We start from the raw sequence: 26,976 nt of genomic DNA on the forward strand, positions 1-26,976 counted from the left end.
TTGGTACCAAAACTGATGTATAGAGTGAGCACTCTATGTACTTCTTATTTCTCTATGGTCGATACGAAGAAGCGGGGATGTATCCTTATATCCATAATGGAAGTATGATTGAATGTTTTATAATAAGTAAATGTATATGCTTGAAGACTTGAGGTTTCTTCATCCTCTCACAAAAGATTGCGTACTAACTAGGTTATAGAAATGGGAAATAAATACATTTTATTATATTAAAAGAAACCCGACTGTTTTATAAATAAGAATGTCTTCCACAGACATTACACTTCAAAATTTGTCAATCTGGTTTTAAGGCCCTCAACACATGGAGCGTAAGCGTAATTAGCGTCCCGTAAGCGTATCGTAAAAAACGTTACGAGTACGAGACGCGTAGAGTGCTACGAACGAATCGTCGCGTAAGCGTAATCGTTTTATAAGTGAGATCGCATCTCATTAGTTTCCGTTTTTTTACGCTAGAAGATATTACGCTAGTAATGTAACTTAGTGACGACAGAAATCTCATACGCTACGCCGACGCTTCGTTTGCGGACTTGTTTGAACTTGTTCGTGTTTATAGCGCTCTCATACTACGCGCGTATTACGATACGCTTACGCGTCTCTTAACCGCCACAGTTAAGAGCTCACTCCTACTCCTTACTCTATGGACTGACGTTTATCTGACATGGCTATTTGTACGTATTAATAGTCATACTTTGACGTGCCCCTCCCCCGCAAAAATCGGCAGACTGTTCTGTACTGAAAATTACAGACAAGGCGTCTCTAGTTGTTAAATGCTGGTACATAATAAACTCAAACCTAAGAAAAATATTACAAAACAGCGGAAGAGTTGCCAGGTGTCACCATTTTCTTGTTTCTTGCAACATTGTATTTAATTTAAACTGTCCTTAGTCAACTGCATTGCGTGACCGAATTAAATGGCGTTGAGTTATTTCGCAAAGTTTTCAATGGATAACCCTCCGTTAGCCATAAAAAGGTATTCTTAGGTAAGATGTATTTACAAACGGAAAAACGACAATCGGTCTGGCATAATGGGTAGTGAACCTGCCTAGCCAGAACACAGAATAAATAAAGCGACTGCCATCTGACCTTCCAACCCAGAGGGTAAAACTAGGCCTTGTTGTAATTAGTCCGGTTTCCTCACGATGTTTTCCTTCACCGAAAAGCTACTGGTAAATATCAAATCATATTTCGTACATAAGTTCCGAAAAACTCATTGGTACGAACCGGGGTTTGAGCCCGCGACCTCCGGATTGAAAGTCGCAAGCTCTTACCACTAGGCCACCAGCGCTTCCATTATTAAAGCCGACTGTACCTATAAAATATTCTATCGTCATTTGAACAGTTAACGTGTGAAATTACCATCCGGCTGCTGTTTCCGATCGATTTCAAGGCGGATATTTAAAATACTGTCTCTTCCTTAGTATAGAAAGTGGATAGAAATTGATAAAACCTTATTTTGCGCTATTGTCAGTGAGCGACACTCCTCCTTTCGGCTGTTCCCGGCCCCGTTCGGCTCAGCATTGGTCCGAGCAATTATTAGGGTTGGCACAACTTGACGTCCCCTTGCGAGCGCAACCACAGATAAGATAATTACTTGAATTTTGACAACCCTAAATGGCCGAAAGGGATAGTGCCATACATTAGAAAGCGACAACATAATTCATCCTTTAATCACTGTCAAACTTCGGTTTTTATAGGAAATGCCATTTCTGTACGGTAGTATTATTTATGCTGTGCTGTTGTGGATGTCGACCCAGTAATACCGAACTTAATCTTAGAAAATCAGACATATTACAATGATATTATATAACTATAGATAGGTAATACTCATACATAAGGAGCACAATACCTACTTCCATATTTATTTCTATACAGATTTCTTCGTAATCTGATTTTTGATTGATTTTCGCATCCCATTCATCTTTGTCATAGTCTTTGTTAAACATGAGCTTGTCTCTTTCTCTTGCGGTGAGCGGGAGCTCGTTAGCATGTGCACATCTCTCGCTTGCCCAGATGCGACAAGGTAAGCGCTGCAATTTTGGAACGCCTTAACCTATCTTCAGTTCAATCAATCATTGACAGGCTAGGCAAGTATACCTAATTGGCTTCTTTTGACGAATCCTATGGCAAGTGGAATATATTGTCGTCTGCGGTATTTCCGGACCGATACGACTTTCAAACCTTCAAGAAAAGAGCGTGCTCCCATCTTAAATTTCGGCAACGAACTTCCAACCCCTCTGGTATTCTTGTCCATGGGCGGCGGTAATCGCTTACCATCAGGCGATCCGTCTGCTCGTTTGCCTCCTGTATCATAAACAAGTACGGGTGTGCAAGTTGCAGAACATACTCAAAAGTTTTGGAAACTTTCATAAGAAAATTCACATGCAAGTTTCCACTTAGAAACTTCCCGTTCAGATTAGGGATTATAAGTCAATGTTATTAAAATTTTGACGACTGTTTCATTTAACATTTACGTCACTCATTGGCGTCTATTTCAAATGTCATAGAAAAAAACACCGACAGTATTTTATTCAATGTCTCCCTTGCAATTTTTATACGTTACAATTCATTTTTATCAAGTAACATGACTCATACAATTTGTTAGTATACAATACAATATTAATTCTTATATCTAATGTTAGTATATAATTAATAAATTAAACATAATAAGGGCTGCAAGACACATGCATCTCACAGCAACGCCTCAAGTATGGACAGTCGAACCTGTCCGCAATTGAGCGCAGGAATTTATAAATTCTATGGCACATTGCTAAGTACATAAAGTAAATCAGCTGATACTCGTAAATATGAGACATTTGCCAATTTCATTATATGCCAATCGTAAATCATATACCTAGTCTATCAAGCCACCTCCTTCAGTAGAATAAAGCGGCAAATTTAAAATATGTAGGCGCAGAGTTATCGTCCCATACTTGTACAAAATTTTATTTTCGCGCCTTTCTCTACTGACAAAGTTGTTAGACAGACTATATCTTCAAAATATCGTGTACAGCGTTTTCTAATAGGGATGTTGATTGTATTTAAAATATATTATTTCACAGCGTGCACAAAATTTAATAAAGCACCAGAAAATTATTAGAAACACGTAGAGAGAAATAACTCATAGACAGCGTTTATTTTTGACACAATTTGATTTAAATAAATCTAATAAAATATAGAATAAGGTGACTGGGCCGTGTTGTCACTTGTTCCTATAGTCTGACAAGCCATTTTCGTTAGTGGAAAAAAGCGGCAAATTAAAAAAAAATAGTCGCGAAGGGTTGTCGTCCTACGTATAGAAAATTTGAAATTGCGCCTTTTTCTACTGACAAACTTGTTTGACCGGTTATAGTTTCATATTGAATTCCATAATAGCTAATCGTTTTGACAGTTCAAAAAAAGAAACTAATTTGACTAGTCAAGCAAATACCTTATTATTATCGTATCCAAACACGGAACCACCACCATATTAGCTGCAGCTGCAGCAGTTTGTTTAGTCTATGACCGGAAATGTAGTTTAGTCTATGCCGTCTATGGTTCCATTTGCAGTTTGCTTGTCGAGTACTTGACACGCGCGATCGTAAAGTGTCTGGGCCATTGTGTTGCAGATATATTGTGATACGATATGATAACGGTAATGGGAGATGTGTTAAACTGAGTGGAGATTTGATTTAGTCTACTTAGAGCACGTCCGCTTGTCTGTACACGGTTTTTTTTTATAATTATGACCTAGAGGACACGGTTTTTTTTAACAATTATGGCCTGGATGCGAGTACACGGTTATAAAAAGGGATGTTTTTTAACAGAGAACACAACCCAAGGCCCGAACGTTGTCTGTTCTCAATACAAAATTGAATACTCAAGCCGTAGCCATTTTGATGGTTACACTGCTCTGTATGTGTACAGAAAAATGAGTAAGTGTGGGTTTTTAGAGATGTGGACTGGTCGATTTTAATCATGTTATATATCGATAAGCGCTACAGCGCGGATGTAATAGTTATTAACTGAAGCATCAATATTTTCACTAAAAATAAACATATCTATATATGCTGATGGATAATAAATATTTTATAATATAATACAATATTTATTAGTAATATTTTATTAGTGATTTATGTATTGTAATTAAAAATCCGAACTTTCCCTTCGTTTTAACCTGCAGGTAGGTAGGTTAGGGACTGACTCATTTCAAACATAGACCGACATAATCATACCGTCTTACGCTAGTACATGCACCCAGAAGAAAATAATAATAAGTATAAAAGTTTCTTTATTGTTCTTATTTACTGATAAACCCACCTACAGTTTTAAAATTTGCCACCTTTATGCAGTAGCAAAGATGGCTTGCATGAGTATATATAGTCTGGCAAGCCAGCTTTATAGTCACTATAAAGAGGCGGCAAATTTGAAAACTGTAGGAGCGGACGATCGATTTGCCATACATATTTATATATTGCACCATTTTTTACTGACAATATTGGCTTGCTAGAGTAGAATGGGCAACACAATACGCACGCAAAAAGTCAAGTACAAGTAAAAAAGTTTAAAGGGTATAAAAAACGTGCAAACCTTTTTTTCTTAAATCATGTAAACCATCTGGGCACAGGAGCAAATTGCTTTCAGCCGCAAATTGAAAGGCAGCGATTTACGTAAAGCGTTTTCGACAATTTTGCATATAAATTACTCTTAATGGATACTTCAACTAAACTAGCAAAAATCTATATTCTCGCGTAGTAACAGCAACTAATAACTTTTAAGAGTTATGAAAAGGATGTAACACACCGCTTACATACTTAATCTAAAACCTTAAGGCTTGCCATGCAATATTGAATTTTCAATAAAACATTAGCTAGGGTGTAAAGGTCACACACATGGGCCGGTATGGAGGAAATATTTAATAAGTAAAGGTTGCAATGCATGAGCACACTTTGCGCCATATTGGTATAATGCTTCATCAGTCCGCAAGATGGCGACATTTGACCGGTCATTGGTAGGTACGGAAATTTAAATTTCTCTGATATCATGTTATATTTTGATCGGGAATATTAAATTTATGGAGATTTTACTTGCGACGCTTTATTTCTTGCTTTTCGTGAAGGAAGGAAGAAGGAAAGACCTGAAACTTTTTTATAAGGTACTTACGACTAATAACTTAGAAAAATGCATTTATTACCTCACGCAGGATTTTACTTGGCAAAGCAGATATTCATTTGTTTCAAGCTCCAAGCCGCAAAAAAATTACAAAACTTATCTAAAGCCCCTTTTGTAGTAGGTAGTAAATAAGTGTTAGGATAATATTTATACTTATACTAAATAGTTGTTAATGTTATGTATAAAGTCAGACCAAGATAAGTTGGCAGTGATTTTGATAGCCCAGACAGTGCACGTGTTATTTTAAACGTCAAACATCCATGAAATTATGCGGTTTACTTAACACTTGCACAGGCTGGGCTATCAAAATCGCTGCCAACTTAGCTTGGTCTGACTAAGCACTTTTGTACAGTCGCCATCAGATATACCGGAGCAATCAAGTGTTCTTAAATATCTGAACAACACTTCAATTATAAAGACATTAAAGTAAATGTTCAGATATTTATGAGCATCTGCGTCATCAGCTAAGTGATACGTCGTACCCAGTAAGAAGTAGGTACATAGGCATTAATATTATCCTTCCGTGCGCGCATTTATCATTGGCCTAAATTCCTAATAAAATCGGAAAAGGCGATGGAATCCGCGCCATTTTTATTACATTTGATGGCAACATGAAACCGACGTTTCGGATTTATCTCATCGTGAATATATTATTTAATTATATGAAAATGCTTTGAAATACTGTGTATTCTACTTTAACACGCGTTGTCAATCAAATGAATTTTACTGTGCCTATTATTATTAGTACCTGGAAGAGCTATGTCTATAAAAAAGCACATGAAGGGAGATTTCCCTATATCTCTAAAACGAAAGCTCAAGGACATATGTATTCTTCCCATCCTGACCTACGGAGCACAGACTTGGTCCTTGACAAAAGTTCAGAAATCCACCCTCAAGGTTTGCCAACGCTCCATGGAGCCTAATATTCTCGTCCTGAAGCTGACCGATCGCATCAGAAACACTTATACTACGCTTCACACCCAAAGCTGACGTGGCTGAAACAGCCGCCAAGCTGAAGTGGGACTGGGCGGGACACGTTTGCCGTATGCCAGATGACTTATGGGTTAAATCATCCACCAATTGGGCCCCACAAAATCAAACCCGAGGTCGCGGCAAACCTCGACGGCGTTGGCGAGATGACTTTGACGCTTTTGACAGGAACTGGTGGGAGACAGGTGGAGACCGGGATACGTGGAAAGGGAGGAGGGAGACCCAGCAGTGGGTCACTAGGCTCATATAAATAATGTAGTATTATATCGCAACTTCAAAAAATGTTTGTCCGTTGCATGGACATAAATATACACATTGTAACAAGAATACCATAAGGTAATCCTTAGAGATAGTGCGACGCGAGCACGAGTAAGATTTATGTCACAGGCATCATTAGTAAGGCTTACTGTCCCTGTGTGTTGTACACGAAATATCCGCAAGTGTTACGCATAATACATTTGGTGCTTATGTAACGTTGCCTTAAGTTGTGTACGTGTAGTGCAAGGATCTCTAGAACAGTATCGTCAATATGCATAATTCTTACATCAAATAACTCATAGAGAAATAGAAGTACATAGAGTACTCACTCAATGCTTCAGTTTTGGTACCAAAACGCGTATTATTTTCGTAGTTGACATCTAGCATTGAGTAGCGGAATTATCAGTACTGCTACTGGACAATAGATGTTGCGACGAACGAAAAGTCTAATGATCAACAATTTTCGGCTAATATTATAACCGGATTAACCGGAACCCTATTTTCAACTCCTTCTGCTTGTAATGTTATTAGTTGTAAATTGTTGTGAAATACAATTTTCGTCAGTCGCCCGAAACATCTAGTGTCAAGTAGTGATACTGATAATTCCGCTACTCGATGCTAGATGTCGACTAGGAAAATAATAAGCGTTTTGGTACGGTCACGTCTGAACATATCGATACGAAAAAAGTACTAAAAATGTATACACGACTTTATTGCCCATATATTAAGGTAGTGTATACATATTTTTGGCACATTTTTTGTACCGATATTTTCAGACGTGACTGTAGGTACCAAAACTGATGTATGGAGTGAGCACTCTATGCTTACTTCCTATATCTCTATGACTAACCTGACGTTACCAGGCTGAACAGTGGTGCCATCTCCCCCACCAGCTCCTCAAATTTACCCCTAACAATTCTCATACATTCTCCTTCAAAAAAATCATAACTTTTTACAAATCGACCTTAAGTGACTCATCAATAGGCAATGTTGAGGAAGTTCTGTTATTAAATTTGATTATGGCATTACCCTGTATAAAGCTATCTGGGACTATTTATTCAGCCCGGAACAAGCTAATGCGACTATAAACCTGTATAAATAAGGGTTCGGACGTTTACCTCCATATTTCGGGTAAAGGGTGTCGAAACATGACCCTTTTAATAACCTAAATCCGTTTACGAACCGAGATTATTGTGTAAACAAAAGGATGTTTATAAAAACAGTGGAGGAAATAAAAAATAAACCAAAATCTGCTTTTATATAGGTTTTTTGCGATATCGAGTACAAGCAGATTAAAAACTATCAAGTTAATGATTAATTTTAATCAGTTTTTTATACGATTTTGGTATCAATCAATGTTACACTCAATCATTTTGCTTTCATTCACTTCTAGCAAAGTACCTAGTTTATGCTTCAACGCTTTTACTCCAAATGAAGACAATCTTGATATATTTTTTCCTTATTGTGGAACTAGCGAAATATCTGCAATATCGTGTGTTACTTCCCCCAAACAGAACTAACAAATAAAGCTGACAATCGCCTACGAAAAGCCGCACGCACGTAGCGGCCGGAAAATCAATATACGAATTTCATATTCAACAAGTTCTCAAGACATTGTTCTGCGCGACATCTACCGAAGTTTCACTGAACTAACGTGGACTTAGAGAAACGTCACCTAGTTTCTGTTTTGATGTGACAAGAGGGCGCTGGGGTGCAATAAAGTTTTATAGATTACTTTTAAATTATAGGCGTTTTAGAGGTTTTAGTTACACTTTTTACTAAATATTTATTTGTCTTGTTTCAGGTATTGCATCCAATTTATTTGGTATTAGTCCTTGTGACATTGTGAGGGTAGGTAAATAATAAAAATGACATATTAGAAATCCATTAAAACATTATAGCAGAACCATAATACTTAACGATAAATTACTGCCTTTTATGGACCTTGCAGAAAAGTCGTTTTTGTGAAAGACATTAGAGGAATCGTAAATAACCCAAATAACTTTATTTTTATGGCGAAGAGAGAAAAACTACAGAAAGACGCGTAGATACGGAATTTTACAGTTAATGAAAAATCAATCGTTGAATGTTGCCCAACATTGAGAGTACATTGTATCGAATTTATGCTTTTTTTACGTCTAATGCGCAGCAAAAATTGACATGGCCGCGAGATCATAATCGTTTTCGTAATTTTTACGACCCTTTATTAGTTTAACATCAATTTAATGACCAAGTAATAATAATAATGGAAATAACATGATAAAAATAAAATAATATTTTAACTTGCATTTACATGATGATCATTGCATTATTCACTAAGATATAATTAGAAAGTTACTTGATTGAATGAAAAATCCATAGACAACAAAAACGCCATTTTGAACCGTGACAGAACTAGAACGTAATTTTTACGTAAACGGTTGCCAACCGCGTTAAATCGTGCGGAAAGTTCAACGACACTTATTTTTTATAATCCTAAGTAAAGTGTTTGCGTAAATTCTAGATGCCTTCTCGACCATTAATCCGAATATCAAACGCAGGCAAAGTGCGACAGGGGTGAATATATGATTTATAAGGTTAGGCTGCCGGAGTCGTGGGCGATCATAAAATGCAGGGTTGCGGCTGAATAGGGGTTTATGACAAAAACTCCATAGATAATGTCTCTTGTCCCTGATTTTGACGGGTGTGGCTGTTTGAGTAATAGCTTCGGTCTAGGTAAGTGTGTTGTTTGTTTTGTTTCCGCGTTATGTCGTAGAGACATTGTAATTTTAAACCAATGAGCGCCTTTTAAATTGTTCATTGTTCTAGATATTCGTGGTAGTTAACACACGCGATTGATATAGCTTATTTGACATAGCTTAATTTTATTTCTTCATTACCTATTCCCTATAATCCTTTTCCTATATTAGCGTCCAATTTTTTTATGTCTGCAATGTGTGCATGCCTTTTTTAGGGTTCCGTAGCCAAATGGCAAAAAACGGAACCCTTATAGATTCGTCATGTCCGTCTGTCTGTCCGATTCTGTCACAGCCACTTTTTTATATACTATGTAGGGGCGTTAAATAAATGTATTTCTTCTTCTTCTTTTTCTTCTTCATGGGGGTTGAATTACTTAGAGTTAATTGGCATAATGGTTTTATACGTTATAATACCAGAAATTATGTTTATGTTTAAAGCATGAAATGCTCACGATCAAAGAGAACAACGATTCATTTAATGTTAATTAATTGAGAAATGAGAGTACTTAAATTAGTTGAACGATTCAATTAAATTATCTGGAATTTGTGGAAAGCGTATTAAATTACATATTAACGTGGTTTCGTGATTAAAGCATTGCATATATTACTAGGAACATTATGTTCGAATATTCATACTAGTTGGTAATTATTAATTAATTGTGATAAATGTTCACGCATGTTACTGGAGCCACGGGTAGTTTAAATTTTTTATTAGAATAAGTATCGAAAACAACAATAATGTCTTATAAATAAATAAATATTATAGAACAATTTCACACAGTTCGACCTAATCCCGCAGTAAATTCAATAAGACTTGTGTTGTGGTTACTAGACGATGATATATATATAAAATGCATAATTATATATAGTAAACAGGTCCTTCACATACATGCAAGGTGAGCAAATAAGAAAGGTTAGTATAAATGAAACTACCCGCTACTCCTCCATTAGTCGAACTAGTTAATCAAAACAAGCTTCCATGTTGTGCTCATAGACAAAGGTTTTTCGGAACATAAAGTAAGTATCTATCCTATAGCTGGGTGGCACAAATTACTAAAATATCTACAAAAATTGTACCAAATCGGTTCAGTACCTTAAATTTAAAATGGTACCTATCAGAACTAGAGAGTAATTTTTAACCGACTTCAAAAAGGAGGAGGTTCTCAATTTGACAGATTTTTTTAATTTTTTAATTTTGTATGTATGTTACTCGATATCTCCGAGAATCGTGAACCGATTTTCAAATATATTTTTTTAAACGAACGGGTATAACCCCGAGATGGTCCTGTTGGCACCAAGTCGGATCTTGGAGAAATCGAGGGAACTCTTCAAATGTTATAGGTACACGTATGGCGCTTTTGGTAATTTCTGAAGTCGGTTATATTTTTTGTTAAAAAGTTTTTATTATACATTTGGGTCAAACACATTTTAGAAACAGGTCACTTCTATGTGCAATACAATAAAAATTAATGACTGGTACATATGTATAATATATATGCCGTGTTTCTTGTTTGAATATCCAGTACTGTACCCCTAGTTCGATTTTGAAACGTGACGTACGCGTTTGCGTTTAGTCTCATTTTGTATTGGATTTAGAAAAAGCGCGCCAAGCGGGACGTTTTGGAAACTCAAAATCCTATACAAAATGAGACTTAACGCAAACGCGTTCGTCACGTTATGATGTCGATAAAATGTACACTAGGGGTACTGAAATAAGTATCCCGCATCTCGCATGTAAGGGTGCAGCGTAAAAATTAGCTTTAGATTCCCTTAATTTTGCGACCTTTACAGCAAAAACGCCAACGAGTTAGGCATACTATAGAATGTACATAACCCATTTAAAATATTCGTTAGAATTCTAATTGACCATTAACCATTACAAATTGAACCGTAAACTGTAACCGTCCGTTACCTTCTAATTAATTAATTAACCTTCGGCCAACACTGTTTGTGGATTAATCTCGTTTTCTCTAAAAGTCTCAAGTAACGGGCAGGAGCTCTAAACCTAATATCCATCTCACATTTATGTTGCGTATAAAACTATATTAACTTTGGCCATCATGGCCAACGCAAATCGTAAAATCTCGGCTATTCTCTATAAAAAGCTTTCACATAAAGTCTTATCTATAATGGTCTGACAAACCCTAGTAAATTGACCTGGGATGATTTAGAGAAACACTTTCCAGTCCATTGTCTTCATTACTTTCAATAGTTTGTCCCCAAGCCTTGTCAAACATTTTTTGCATCCAGAGTTCATTAAGAAAATAATCTTCAACCATCCCTTAACCACCACGCTTTTGGCGTTATAGTTTTAAGGTTGAAAATAGATTGGCAAGTGGTTCTGAAACCGCAAAACGTGATTTGATTCTGATAGTGACAAGTCCTTTCGGGATGACGTGGCAATGTTCACTTACTTGACTTTTTAGGGACCCGTCCCCCAGTGGTGACTCTGGGAAATGTATATAGAATGTGAATTATTACATTTTAGTATTTGTTAACTAATACTTTACTCTATTTATATAGATTCTATATACAATTTAAATATGTATATCGTTTAGTTATTAAAAGCTATTACAATACGTCAGGTTAATTGGAATACTTCTTATATAATTGTGCACTAATTTAAGAGTGACAAATTGTGAAAAAACTTCACATTTTCATAGGACATGGTGACACTGCTACACACTGTTGCTTGCCAAAGCTTCGACATTAATACTGTCCAATTATTTTTACTTCCATTTGTTCAAATAAGTAATTTACAACGGTATGAAATAAATTATTTTCCACATCTGTACCGTAGACGTTATAGTTCCTTAAAATGTACCCGAGAGAATAGTAAAGATATCATAAAACTAGGTCGGAGCTGTCGGAAGCCACCACAGGTCATGAATGGAGTGAATTTATTACACTAGAGAAAACGTTTCTTTTTTAGCTAGGTACAGAATTGTCCGTCTGATCAGACTAATCTGTCAATGTATGGTCAGATATATCCTGCCTCATATTGACAGATGTTTCTGCCAGACGATACGTTTTATCTACACGTCTGTTAGTATATACCTAGCTTTTGCTAAACTTATATACAGCTAGCAATATTACAAAAACAGAAACACACCTGAAATCAAATTGTTATAAGAGTACAGTATGAGTCTATAATATGAAAAAATTGTGAACCCACAGATGGCGCCAGCATAGGTTTCCTCTATCAGTCCGGTGGGACTGGCTTGTTTTTTTATTTTATTTCATAGCCTGTATGCTAGCTTGTAAACTAAGGGAAACTATGCTGGCGCCCAATTTCACCACATAATTAATATTAAAATTTATCTTAATATTAATTAGGTGCTCAAATTGGGTAATAAACTAACAAGTATCAACATAATGGATATAAGTTAGATAAGCCCTTAAATTGTTAAAGTTATTTTGTGATTATGACTTTCGAAGATGAATCAAATGAGACTGAACCCACGTTCAACTTGCGTTTGGCCTGTTTTACGATTCTTGCTGACAAGGCGCGGATCGGATAACATTATTTGCCAAATAGATTGATGGAGCAAACTTTTTAAGACAGGGAGGCTGGCTGATTAGATAGCTGGCGGTTTTTGCTGATAGTGGGCTATTGGGAATGACCGGCAAATGTAGTGCGAATTGTTTCAAACATTTTTTTAGCTAATGCATAACACTTTGGATTTTGATAAAAGAAAGTCCCCAATGTTACACGATGATTGTTTTTCCAGTACGTCTTATTTCTGTGACTCAGACTTGAAATAGAATGCCACTTATAAAGATTTTAGTAAATAACGTCTACAAACAAACGTAAACTGAATTTTTTTATGATTACTTTTTCAAATTGCGCAGCATTTGGTATTGCAAGAAAAAGATATATTACGAGTAACCAGAGCATTAAGAAAATTAAAAGTTTATTTTTTATTTTTTTTATTTAATATTAGGTGTTTTGTATATGTATATGTAGGTACATATATTTTTATAGAATATTTTCTTATATTTACCTAGTTTATTTTTATAAAGATATAAAAGAGCAACGTAAAGGTAATAAAAACCCCTTCAACTAGAATTTATTTAGACTTCAGTAATAACCTAGTCTACTTTGACATACTTGGTCTCAAAGTGCCAAAAACGCCTTTTTGAAGCATGCTCAAGAGCCTTTACACTCGACTTTGTGCAAATGCTTTGTGCAACTGCCAAGTTTTCTGTAACGCCGGAAAAATCTTAAAACGACCACACCACGTAGCTTTTTTATGCTATATTCCAGTTTGCGACGGCAAAGTTAATTTTGTCACGCGTTCATGCGGCAGCCGTATATGCTATTGTCGTAAACGTGTATGCATGTGATAAAATTTGAAATCAACCCTGTTATACAATTTGCATTTTTGTTGAGACTGTGGCTTCATTCGTTAGTGATGTGTTGGACTTTGAGCTGTTTATTAGACTCCCCGTTAAAGGTCAAAGTCTTGAAGGCTTAAGTATACAAAGACTTAAGCTAAAAGGGTCAAGCCTTGAACCTGTTTACTTGTACGTACAATTATTATAGGGGTCGTAATCCCGAATGTTTTTATTTGAGTAAGATATATACAGATTTATTAACAGTAACTGTACAAATGTTAAACTAAATTAATAACTAGCTTAAATCTAAAATAGGCTCATGAGACTTTGTACCAAGGATGTTAGCGGAATTTTCTCGTTGTATTTATTATTGATGTAGTCTTGGAAGTTTGATCACTTAAATTATTTGCCTTCAAAAACACGCACAAGCACGCTTTGTGATTTGCTTAAATACCATCTAACTGTCGCTAATGAACATATCAACAGTGTCAGTAAGACCATAGCTTTCCCACCCTATTATTTGTGTGGCTTAAAGTTTCAAACGGTTGTGAGCTTAAGGCTTTAAAACTTGGAAAGCTTCGAGAAAGTCAATTCGAGTTTTAGTCGATTCGATCTGTTACCGCTAAGATACTGATCTGTCAGTGTCAAAAGTGACTTCTTTGGTTGGAGAAATGTAAAAACTAAAATGACCTGTAAGCCTCACCCTCACATCACTCAGCTCAACGAGGGTGCGGAGTGTTAGATTCGGCAACGCGCATGTAACTCATCTGGAGTTGCAGACGTCCATAGGCTACATAAACTGCTTACCCTCAGGCGGGCCGTATGCTTATTTGCCACCGACGTAGTATATAAAAAAGTGGTAGTGTAGATATAAGCATGATGTAAGTTGCTTTGTTAAGTATGTTCACGTTGTGTTCTATACGCGTCATTAAAATGTTTGAGGACATCAAGGCTTAAAGTATCAAACCGTTGCAAGCTTAAGGCTCGAAAGCTTCACGGCATCACTGTTGTCTGTACATATAAGTTGGTTTGTTAAGTATGAATGCACGCGCCTGTATTGTTACGTCTTTGACATGTGTTCCCTCTGTGCACAAAGAGTGTTTGTTTAGAGAAATAGGACAATGTCAGGGAACTGTGTCAGGCTTCATTGTTTCATTAAAATTATTTTCATGCGAAGTATATTCAATTGGAAGGGAAATATTTATATACTCGTGAATAAGTACAAGACTTTCTTTAACATTGGGGTGGCTCTCTCGTATTCAATGATTTTTTTAATTATTACTTACAACATTAAGCATTATTGATATTTAGTTACCAGATATTAAATACGAGAGAGCCACCCCTCTCTCGTATTTAATGATTTTTAAAATTATCATATTAAACATTATTGACATTTAGTCCGCCTTTAGTACGTAGGAAATATTTATTTGAGGAACAAAACATAACAAATAAATAAATGTGCAGTATACTTAACTAGTACTAAAAACTAAACTATATAAAGCTTAAAATAGATTTATAAATAAAAAATCCTTCTTTTGTAGGTACGTTAGGATTTTCTTTTATACAATTAAGTTTAAATAAATAACTGCATGTTACGGTCACTATAAGCAAAGAAGGGCATTTTGAAAAACCCTTTAAATTAATAAAACCTTAATATTAGCTTAAACCCAACAAAAAATCTTCTATGGCAATGGTACAATATACTTAAATAGACAAGTAATTAAAGTTTCTTTAATAAATATCACTGGTTAGCGAGTCCTTGGTACAGTTTTCTCATTTGCCTGTTCGTAAGAGTTAAATTGCTTTCGAGCTTTCCGGGGATAGGCAGGCGACCCAAATTGTCGGTCAAGAGACATTTTTATTTGTACGAGAGATTTGTATAAACGTTACGAGATTTTTGTAGTTTGCGAGATAGTTTTTGTTGAGATAGTGTTGTTGTTGAGATTTACAGAAGAATCCAGAATCGTCCTAAGGCTGTTCAGGGCCATTCTGTACGTATCCTGGATGTCTCTTAAATTTAAGCCAGAGAAAGATCAGTCAAATTTATTAATTTTTTTATTTGGTAAAAGGTAAGCATTTGACCACAATCTCACCTGATGATAAGTGCCGATGCAGTCTAGGTACGAGCATGTTTACCTAAAAGATGTATATTCATTGTCAATTTAAAAAGATCCAACTTATAATGGGCTGGGAATAGATTTTCAGTACGTAAGTTCCACTTCTCAGTTTATCTAACTGATTTCTGTGACTAAAGACAAATCAACTCTGAAATTATGTTTCTGGGTGGTGTGGTAAAGTGATAAGAGTTTTAATTAAACATCTAGAGACCAATAATGAGTTTTGGCAGTAATACTAAATTCCTGCGGCTTTGCGACCGACACCTTGGGGTTGCGTAAGGCATCAATGTAATTTCATTTAAAATTTAACTTATCTTCCAATTTATTTATTTAAGCTTTATTTCTAGATATAAAATTGAACACTTGACGGACTTAATGCCTTAAGGCATTCTCTACCGGTCAGATATCGTCAATGAAATTAGAAGATTTTTGTTGGAATAGCAAGAACGGATAAAGGTATATGGTTCTTTAAGAAAGAAATATAGATTTTGAAAAGGTTGGGACACAGAAACATCCTACAAAACCGAAGTTTGACAGCGATTTAGAGACGAATCATGCTGTCGTTCTAATAGATGGCACTATCCCTTTCGCTATTTATGGTTATGAAAATTCAAGTCATTTTCTTATTTGTGGTTGTACACGCAAAGCGACGTGAAGCCAACCCTAATAATTGCTCGTAGCAATGCTAAGCCGAACAAAGTCCAGAATGCCCGAAAGGGTTAGTTTCGCAGCCCCTGGTTAAGATGGGACACTGTTACAAGCATCCACAGACAATGCCTTTTACCATAACGCTATCCGTGTTAAAGTAAAACCATAATGCAGAAGGTAGTCTTTGACACGGCAAGAATAGTTTGGGCCTTGCCCCGTTGCTGGTGGCACCCTAGGTTAGGTTTTTCGTAATGTGTTTATACAAGGTGTAACAAAAATAGCCCTTAAACGGATCCCCATCCATATTCGGTATTTTGGTCTAATTAGGAAAAAGTAGAAGAAAACATTATTTGTCCTTTTGTATGGAGAGTTAGCCAAAATGGACGACGCGCCCCATATATTTTTTTTTTGCTTAAATTAATTTATTCTATTAAATTAATTTCTTCTACTTTTTCCTAATCAAAACACGATATCGAATATGCCCTTAAATTCATCCTCACTATGTTTGTTACACCATGTATACATTTTGTAATATTATTGTATTGTGTTTTTAATTTTTACTTTTTTACTCATATAAACTCATATCACATAACAAAAAAATAGAAAAAATAAAGAGAATATTCTTCACACGTGTCTTGTCCAACGTTCGTCCGACTAAGTATCTTCTTGACTTAATTTATTGCAGCAGCATACAGCACTTTAGAAGAAAGTATGTCAAAATTGCTCCAACTTACAACGTGAATGTATGTCACGTCACGCCGCTCAACACTTTACTTGAGGCTCATATCCATTAGGTATAGTTAGATAAAGTTGCTGTACCGTGGAATAGTTATTTCTTTACAGGGGGTAAAGTTAGTGTCTAATATCTCCTGCTAATATCGATACCTTCGATAGAATTGCTTTCAACTGTTGGCTCCAGATAAAACTCATAAAAAAATCTGCCTACCCCGGTTGGCTCTAAAGTTGTCAGTATGTTCAAATGCAAATATACTATATTATTTTAAGCTAATTATTATTGCAATTTATTGATATTAATATTGTTCCATAATAATATTGAATTATTATACAGATCAGATTTTAATACTAAGGATTTCACAAAGAGATCGTTAAATATTTTTTTTTTATTCAAATACCACTAGAATATTTGTAGAATAAAATCTAAATGTCATAAAAAACACAACAAAGTAAGTACAGACATTGGAACATTCATTTCATCATCATTAATTAAATATAATTCATTATTTCGACATCACAATTAATCTATTTATGACATCACTCAGTATGGTCAGACATAATAGAATAAGTCTGTATACGAACGTAATATTTACTATCCATAAAGTTATTACTGGTTATGACCAGCATTAATTTGTTGTTCGAGAATGTATCCTAATTTGTTCATCACCGTTCGCCGCGTAGGCGACGGAAAACGAAGGCGAAGTATTCTATCTCATCCTTCTGTATGAAAACTTATTAAATCTTCTATTGTACCGGTCAAGTCCCGGTATGGGCACTTATTCGTGTGATGAACACAGATATTCGTTCCTGAGTCATGGGTTTTTTTCTATGTATGTATTTATATATGTAAGTATGTATTTATCTATATACGTATGTATATCGTCGCCTAGTACCCATAGTACAAGCTTTGCTTAGTTTGGGGCTAGGTCGATATGTGTAAGATTGTCCCCAAATATTTATTTATATATTTATTTTATTTGTATTTATTAAAATAACTAGAGGCCGATTCTAATATCATATCCGTATGGAACTTAACTGGTTTTGACACGACCTTGACGATCGTCAGGGTGATTGAATTTCACTTAATATCGCATGCATCATTCAGTGTTTTTTCTTCTTCCTAGTGTTTGTCCCGGCTTATTGCCACTAGTTTTACGCAAGTGACTGCCATCTGACCTTCCAACCCAAAGGGAAAACTAGGCCTAATTAAATTAGTCCGGTTTCCTCACGATGTTTCACTCTCACGAAAAACTCATTGGTACGAGCCGGGGTTTGAACCCGTGATCTCCGGATTGAAAGTCGCACGCTCATACCGCTAGGCTACGAAGCGTATCAAAATAATATCAAAACCGTATCAAATTATTATATCTGAATGAAACTTCTAAACATAGTTATCGTATAATGGAGGCTATATTGTCGCATCTACGCGAGATATACCCAACAAAGCGGAAATAACCGGCTACGGCGTAGCGCTACGAGATTAACGTAGCAGTGAGTTTACAGTGCGAAATACTGTGAAGGTTTACTCTTACAATCTCTTTGAGCTGACTGGCACACTATTTTTCACATCACCCATTCGGAAAAGGGCTTTTTCTACTCTGCTAGGAGGGATCAAAGTGGCACTTTTCTTCCCTGCTAGGAGAGATGAAAGTATCAATTTTGTATTCTATGATACGATTTTATTTCTTTTAGCATACATATTTTATACTGAAATAATATTTTGGAACTTAATAATTTCCTCATAGGTGATGTGAAAATCTGTACTTATGTGATACATGGTAGCAAAATTGTTTTTACCTTCCCTCATTACGCTCGGAATTCTATTTTTTCGCACGTCCAGAATTCAATTTACGCCCTCGCCATAAATATGTAATTTTGCTCCCTTGTGACACAATCTACTATAAGTACTTCGCCTCTCGTAATTTATAATAAAATTCGCCTCGTTCCAATGAAATGAAATAAACATTTTTAATAATAATCCCTGAAGCGGAAGTGGAACTCGGAAAATACCACTTTGTATTCTAAGGATTAAGAGAGTCTACCTCAAAATTAAATATCACTAAGGCTAGATAAAGAAGAAAATAAGCGAAATATCTTCTACCTTATATTACCTACCTACTATTATTGCCAATACATCCCAAAATAGGTTGATCCTAATTTATTATTCAACCAATCCCCGCAGAACACACACAGAGGTCATGACCCCTCCTTAATTTCATATATTATTAAGTAGGGGTCAAAATATAAAATTTTATAAACAACATTTTCAGTACATCTTTCAAATAATACATGTTTAGATCGGTGCTTAAGTATCCTATAAAGTAAAGTGCTTAAAGAAGTCAGCTCGCGCTACACGTAAGAGTGAAAATTTCGCTAGAGGCCGATCGATGCCCATACTCTACAACGCCAGGAGATCTTCCCAGGACAATAAAATTGTGCTACTTAATTTACTATTACTTTTTTATCCTTTACATATCTGTAAGTTTCATATTTTATTTGCCAGTGTAATTTAATTATTAGGTAGTTTTATCTCTGTTTATTAGTATACTGATTTGTTATTATATTTTAAGTGTATATGCAGCCCGCGACGCAACCTGCCGGCAATAGCACGTCGTTCACATGCCAATTATGCACAAAATCTTTTAAAAGCACTAAAGGACTAAATATACACACGGCGAAAGCCCACAGACCTTGCCTTACACAAATTGTCCCTCCAATTCGCAACAGTTCAATCAATCCGCCTTCTTCCCTTCCAATAGCCACTCAACCTACCACCCCATTTCACATTCATCTCAGCTATCTGAAAAATAATATATCCATAGTCAAAAGAATACCCCGTGGGGCCAGAATATCCGTCGCCTCACATCTTTCTAATCTCATAAACAAATGTATCGAAACCAACACTACTGCAGATTGGCACCACCTCCTACTTTTTTCCTACCATACCCTCCACGTCCAAGAAAATGATCCGAGCATATCCCTGACCCAAAAAATAAAAAACAACTGTATCAGCAATCCAACACCACCCGCGTATAAGATTAAGCCAAACAAAATTTTTAACCAAAAAAGACATATTGAGAACAAAATTAGCGAGGGCGACCTTAAAGGTGCCGCTCACCTCCTCTTCTCAAGCGACGTGCTATCGCCGGATACCCAAGACACTCTTTTGGCCCTACAGACAAAACATCCCCCAGGTCCCACCATCCCACACTTTTTGGACCCACCAACGGCAAACCAGGCCTGCCTACAAATAAAAAACAGTGACGTAATCGAAGGTATCTCTTCATTCAAAATCGGTTCTGCTGCAGGCCTGGACGGGCTCTCACCCCAACACTTAAGAGACCTTACATCTCACTGTGTGGGCGATGCTGGTGAGCGTCTTGTCGACTCTCTTACGAAATTAATCAACCTCATGTACACAGGACACGTGAATCCGGAAATAGTCCCGATTCTATACGGGGCAAATCTCATCGCTCTCACCAAAAAGGACGGAGGGGTGAGACCGATTGCCGTTGGCTCTACTATCAGACGTCTCGCCTCCAAAATTGCAGTCAGGTACATAATTTCCAAATTAAAACCACTTTTTGAACCTGTACAGCTCGGTTTCGGCATAAAAGGAGGTTGTGAGGCAGCCGTCCATGCCTTACGCACATACCTCTCAAATTCATCCTGTGACGTGCTGGTCAAAATTGATGTTCGGAACGCTTTCAATTCAGTAAACAGGGATACCTTGCTGACTGAAATAAAGAACAACATTCCGGAAATTTACAACTACCTCTTGCATTGTTATGCTGACCCTACCAAATTGATCTATCGCGAAAATGTATTATCTTCTGAAGTCGGCTGTCAGCAAGGTGATCCTCTCGGGTCGGCAATATTCAGTTTGGCTATTAATCCGATTATTCAAAATTTAAAATCAAAATTTAATGTCTGGTATTTAGACGATGGTACCCTCGGAGGCGACCTCGATTCCGTACTGTCAGACCTCTCGACGATAAAATTAAAATTTCAAGCAATTGGGTTAGAGCTAAACTATAGCAAATGCGAACTTTTTGTTAACAACGCCTCCTTAAATTTTTCGGTTATAAAACCAAAATTTGACCTACTTACGCCAAATATTAAAATAATAGACAAAAGCTCTCTTTGCCTCCTAGGGTCCCCCATCTTTGAAGAATCCTATCCAAATTTCATTTCCGATACTACTTCTAAATTTCAAAATTACAAAAGTCGTCTTCTCGAAATTAGCCCTCATTTCGCATTATCTATAATTAAATTCTGCCTCTTTGTTCCAAAATTAATGTACGTACTTCGCTGCTGCCCTTTTTCAAAATTTCAAAATTTATTAACACCACTTGACGACTTGATCAAAAGCAATTTAGAATCTATTTTGAACTTGCAGTTTAGCGAAGAGTCCTGGACCCAGGCATCCCTTCCCATTCGTCACGGTGGGTTAGGGATCCGCAAAATTTCAAGTGTCTCTACCCCGGCGTTTTTATCCTCCGTCCATAGCTCAGCAACTCTTGTAGGTAAAATCCTAAGGGCCTGTCCTTCAAACTACGAGATTGCTGGCTTAACGGACTCTAAAAACGCCTGGTCCATTGTCTGCCCGGGTAAGGATTTCCCCGAAAATCTAAATTCGCAAAGGACCTGGGATGACATACAATGTAAAATCATTTACGACTCTCTCTTAAGCCGCAGTACAGGTTCAGCACGCGCCAGACTATTAGCTGCAGGTGCTAGGGAATCCGGCGCCTGGCTACACGCCTTCCCGTCGGTACATACCGGTACCTTCCTGGAACCGCACACTCTGCGCGTTGCTGCCTGCCTGCGACTCGGCGTCCGGGTCTGTGCCCCACATAGGTGCCCCTGCGGCACTAACGTCGACGTCCTTGGACACCACGGGCTCTCTTGCCAAAGGAGCGCCGGCCGCTTCTCCCGACACGCCGCGCTCAACGATATTCTCCGCCGGTCTCTCGCCAGCGTCAACGTGCCAGCTCTACTTGAGCCCGCCGGCATTTTAAGAGACGATGGTAAGAGACCGGACGGAATGACACTAATTCCGTGGAAGATGGGACAGGTGCTGGTATGGGACGCCACTTGTGTAGACACTCTAGCCCCGTCTCATCTCCACGGCACATCTGCTAAGGTCGGCGCGGCGGCAGTAGCGGCCGAAAATTTAAAAATGACCAAATATAGGGGTCTCGGCGCCGAATACAATTTCATACCTTTTGGCGTCGAGACCCTTGGCCCGTGGGGTCCAAGTGCCCTTAAACTCTTTAAGGACCTTTCAAAAAGGTTAGCAGAAGTCACCGGCGACCGCAGAGCTGGCAGCTTCCTCGCTCAAAGAATTAGTCTTGCAATACAGCGAGGAAATGCTGCCAGTATCTACGGCACCATGCCGCAGGGGGATATTTTTTAGTATTTTATTTTAAGTTTAGTATTATTTATTTTTAGATTTAGGTTTTAAGTTTTATAGTGTATTTGAGTAATAAGTATTAGTATGTTACTAACACGATATGGATCTTGTTCGAAATAAATGGTTATTAATTCTATTAAGTAGGTACATTTAATTATAGTTTTATGTTATATATGTGCCTTCATAGAAGATTCATAATTAGCAACACCCACATATGTAACAAATTTATTAACAGGAATAGTTATTTACAATACTCCATTTTTAACTGGTTGTAATTTAATTTCGTTATATGCCCACTTCTTTCTATTCGCGCCATACAAAAGAGATCCATCTGAAAGCAAAATAATAAACAGTAATTATGTATACCACCTAAATTACTCCATCCTTGATATGTCGTTTTGAAGCTTAAGTCATACGAAATAGGATTTATTTTCCCCTGAACACAAGGCTAGGGGTGATTTTGTAGAACTTTATTCACCACCCTCGGAGAAAATGGCCGAGTCGGATGCAGCCAAAGATGGCGGCGCGCATGCGCGCTGAGTCGCTCAATACGTGCACCCTCCCATAGCTTAATCTCTGTCTCTATGCTCTCCTAGTCTTATTGACCTTATGAGGTTATAGCACAGCTGAGTTTCAGACGCTTTTATTAATTTCTCATAAACTATGTTCGCCTCACTTGAATATATAACTTGAAAGCTTTTATTATAACCCACGCGTGACATATGTCAGCTTTAAGTTGGTAGAAATCTATGATTAATCACTGTTTAATCAGCTTTTCATCAGATAAGATAAGACAAGACACATAAAAGCACTAGGCTTAGTTGAGGCTTTGCACTCTCACTAATGTCACTGGCACTTTACACTAGCACTGTTAGCCATCGATTTTGGGCTCGGCCGCCGCTCCCATTTAAATCAACAACCAGCTAACCTGTGAACAGAACCTGTGGACACACACAATATTGCAATAAAGATAGAACATTATGAATTCTCTTGAAGTTAGTCCTCGAAGATCGGTGTAATCTTTCAGTCGGTCTGTTTCGTTGCGGGTGGGTCGTTGGTAGTGCGTCGCCTTTGCCTGCTTGTCCCGGCGCAGCAGTAGACTTTACTTACTGCTGTGACAGGACAATATGGCAAAGACGCGCGTGAGGACGCGACGTCGTCGGGCGTCGGCGAGCGTGTGGCGACGGAGACGCGGCGCGCCGCGCCCCGCACCCGCGCATGCGTACCCCAGCACCCCTCAATGGACACCCTCAATCAACTATCGATTTTCCTTTTAAAAAAGGTTAATTCATTGCAAAAGATATATTTATACTACGTTGTTTATGTTTACAACTACAATTCCGATGCATTTTTTTTACTGGGTCACTGACATGGGGTTGACAGCCTTGCGTTTCGCTACACCCTTAGCTCAGTATAAAATTTAGCAATATTACAGGATTTACAGGTATACAATTCTGAATCATAAAAACTAAAACGTTGTAAACATATGTTATACAATATATACTTTGTTTATTTTGTAACTATACAAAACACAACACAACACAAGCCTTATTGAACTTACTGTAGGACTTAGTCAATTTGTATAATAATGTCCTATAATATTATTTATTTTATTTATTACTTATTTCATGTGTATTTTATGTAATTATTTATTTATTAAATATATCAATTTTGGCTTCATATTTAACAAGCCAATTTTATCCAAATTATCTCAACAAAACCGCAAGTCAGATAATAACTTCACTTAACATTATTAATAAGTACAAATGTACAAATAAATTATACAACATCCACTATTAAAACAAATTCTCCGTCCCAAGTTTTCTTGTTGAAAATCCCGAGCGTCGCTGCCGGGTCAATGAACCCCGTCTATATGTCCCGGAGACATTGACATTGGCTGAGCCCTAGATAGCTAATAGTCAGGATGACTTGGCTATTGTCAACACTGTCTCCATTCAATCAAGTGATCGATTGATTCCTAACACTCAAGTGTTGGATTAATTTTCTGGTCAAACGTCGACACTCTTTATATCTTCTCTCTATGTGCACACATCTTTCCTTTCCACTCCTGGCCTAGCCATGATGACAATTGTACATCCACAAACAAAAAGAAAAAATATATTGAGATGATATTTCGTTCGCTATGGATGACGCTCCGTAGCAAACGAAACGCAACTGTCACTTTCGCACTAATATAGAAGAGTGATAGAGATGACTATGCTACGCTATGGAGCGTTAACGATTGGCATGTTGGCTACGCAGGCAGGTAGTAAATGCCTTAGGGCATTAAATTTAACTGTTTATGTTGTACGTTAAGGCTTTCTTATGTGATATAAACAAAACGGAACATCGAATCTATATTAATTAAATGCTGGTATGATTAATCAAATGAAGGTTTATACCAAGACAGGTTGATTAAATAGCTGTATTTTCATTTAATCAACTTTTGATAGCCTATTTTGGCCTCTTTTTTCGCGAAGATGCCTCTAGGTTTCTATATAAAACCATTTTAAGACCCAAAAAATGCCTCTCGTTTCTAATTTTGCCTCAAACCAGTCAGATAGCCTCTAACGTGACAAATTATACGCTCGTGTCAGGGTTCAGAGGCAATCGGCTGGGCTCGTGGGGTCAGACGGCTGGGGTTTTTTCGCCGAATAGGGTTTTTCATCTGGAAATAAAATTAGTGTCCTATTTTTTCTATAAGACTTCGGGGTAGATTTACAGTTGGTATTTGTCACAAAATCTTAAGCGGAAAGAAGATTAAACGAAGAAAGTAATGAGATAAAATGATGTCTTGGTTAATTTCGGAATTATACTCACGGATTACTGAAAAAGATTCTTGATGGAAAACATTTAACGACTTCTGTATGTATACAGGTAGATTCTATATAAAAATGTTATACTACACCAGTGACCAAAGTATATATTATATTACTCTTTGGTCCAAAGGCACCAAAATACACAAAACCTTAAGAAACGAAAACGTCTACAAATACCTAAAGCGAGTGAAAAGATAAATTGATGACGTCCGAGCTGATTTATGGCACAAGGAAATTTTCTAAAGGAAAGCTTCCTGGGTATCCATCAAACAGCTTAGCAAAGAATCTGACCAACTGCGACTTTATGGATAATATAGCATTTATCATGCAAATCCGCAGCTATAACTTTTAACAAGTTTAAATTTATGTTAGTCTTACATTATTTAATATTTCGTAATTTTATATTCTTAATTTAATAGAATTAACCAATAATGCTTCTGTAAATTTTACAAACTAAGTCAATATTTGGCGAAAAACCGCGCGCTGACACCAGGAGCCCAGGGCAACCTAAGAGTACCACCCCCTATGCGGAAAAGGGAAAGCTAACGGAAATCCCTTTTGCTGAATAGAAACAAAAAACGTTTGTGCGAGAGAGAACGGCATATATATCAATTGGTAAACTAACAAGCCGGAGCGAGATGAACCTAGTAACCCTCTTTAGTGGTGAAATGCGCAACTCGAGAACAATTTTTGCGAGCAGCTGGAGCTTGCGAAGTTCATTTTCAATAAAATAAAAGCTGGAGAGCTTTCAATTACGTTGCTATCAATGTGCGAATGCAATTTCGTTTTTTTAACGCTACGATGCATTTTGTAGGTGTAATCGTTTTCGTTGGTTCAAAACGTAATTGATGCTTGTATTTTAAAGTTTCTGAGTAATTCTAACATTTAGTAACATTTACTTGTCTAGTTAGGATTAAAATACGCTTTTCGCATAAAAAATCTATCTAGTATATATACTTTAACAGATAAAAGGAACCTTTAACAATTTAGTTAACTTTTCTGTTTACTTAAACATTTAATTTCAATACAGGGCGGCTACCGGGAAAATCGAAATTCGTCAATTGCGGGCACTTTTCTCTGTCACTCTAATTACGTCTTACTAAGAGTGAAAGAGAAAGATCCCCGCAATTTGCGAATTTCGGTTTTCGCGGTAGGCCCCCTGTTAACTCAGAACATAGTCAGAATAGGTAAGACGATTATATTTTAAAAAACAAGCATTTCAAATTAAATCATTCTCACCCACACAATTATTTCTGTGCTAAGTAAATACCTATAAATTGTGCAAAAGTTTTCCAATTACAGAATTTGACAACATGACTAAAACGGATTAAAAGAAAAATCTTGTTTAACTTTCTTTTATACTTTACGAGTTAAATTCTCTGCTATTCAATACGATCTTTATTTTGGGCTTCTCTAACAACAAATTTAACGTTGAAAAAGGAAATAGTAACTAAGAAAACTGATTGATTCTGTCGCCTCATGTATTACCTAAACTTAAGCGTTTTCTGAATAAATTTCTTCTATTCTATTCTATAAAACCGCAAGATTTTTATAGACCCAAAATAATTTACGTTCTACGTCAGTCGGGTTTCGGTTCATTGACATTGACATTTCATTCGAAACAACAAAAAACTAAACTTGGACCATAGACAACTTTCTGCACTTTCTTCCAATCTTATTTGTTTACGAACCTAAAAACTTCACAACAAATAATTACTGTAATAAAAAGTGAATTTCTGTCCTGGTTTAAT

At 36.8% G+C, this 26,976-nt stretch overlaps 1 protein-coding gene and 1 long non-coding RNA gene across 2 annotated transcripts in view; one reads left to right on the forward strand and one right to left on the reverse strand.

Moving 5' to 3' along the window:
* LOC133531343 (RNA-binding protein Musashi homolog Rbp6) overlaps positions 1–26,976 on the forward strand; it is a 201,202-nt gene that overhangs the window by 145,845 nt on the left and 28,381 nt on the right. The window lies entirely within an intron of this gene.
* LOC133531360 (uncharacterized) lies at positions 22,618–26,974 on the reverse strand. Its single transcript, XR_009801517.1, has 2 exons — positions 26,714–26,974; positions 22,618–22,737 (listed from the first exon to the last, which is right to left on the reverse strand). It is a non-coding gene; the product is annotated as an uncharacterized LOC133531360 (long non-coding RNA).

The sequence above is a fragment of the Cydia pomonella genome, chromosome 25, assembly GCF_033807575.1.
Source record: "Cydia pomonella isolate Wapato2018A chromosome 25, ilCydPomo1, whole genome shotgun sequence".
In the NCBI taxonomy this organism is placed as follows: Eukaryota; Metazoa; Arthropoda; class Insecta; order Lepidoptera; family Tortricidae; genus Cydia; species Cydia pomonella.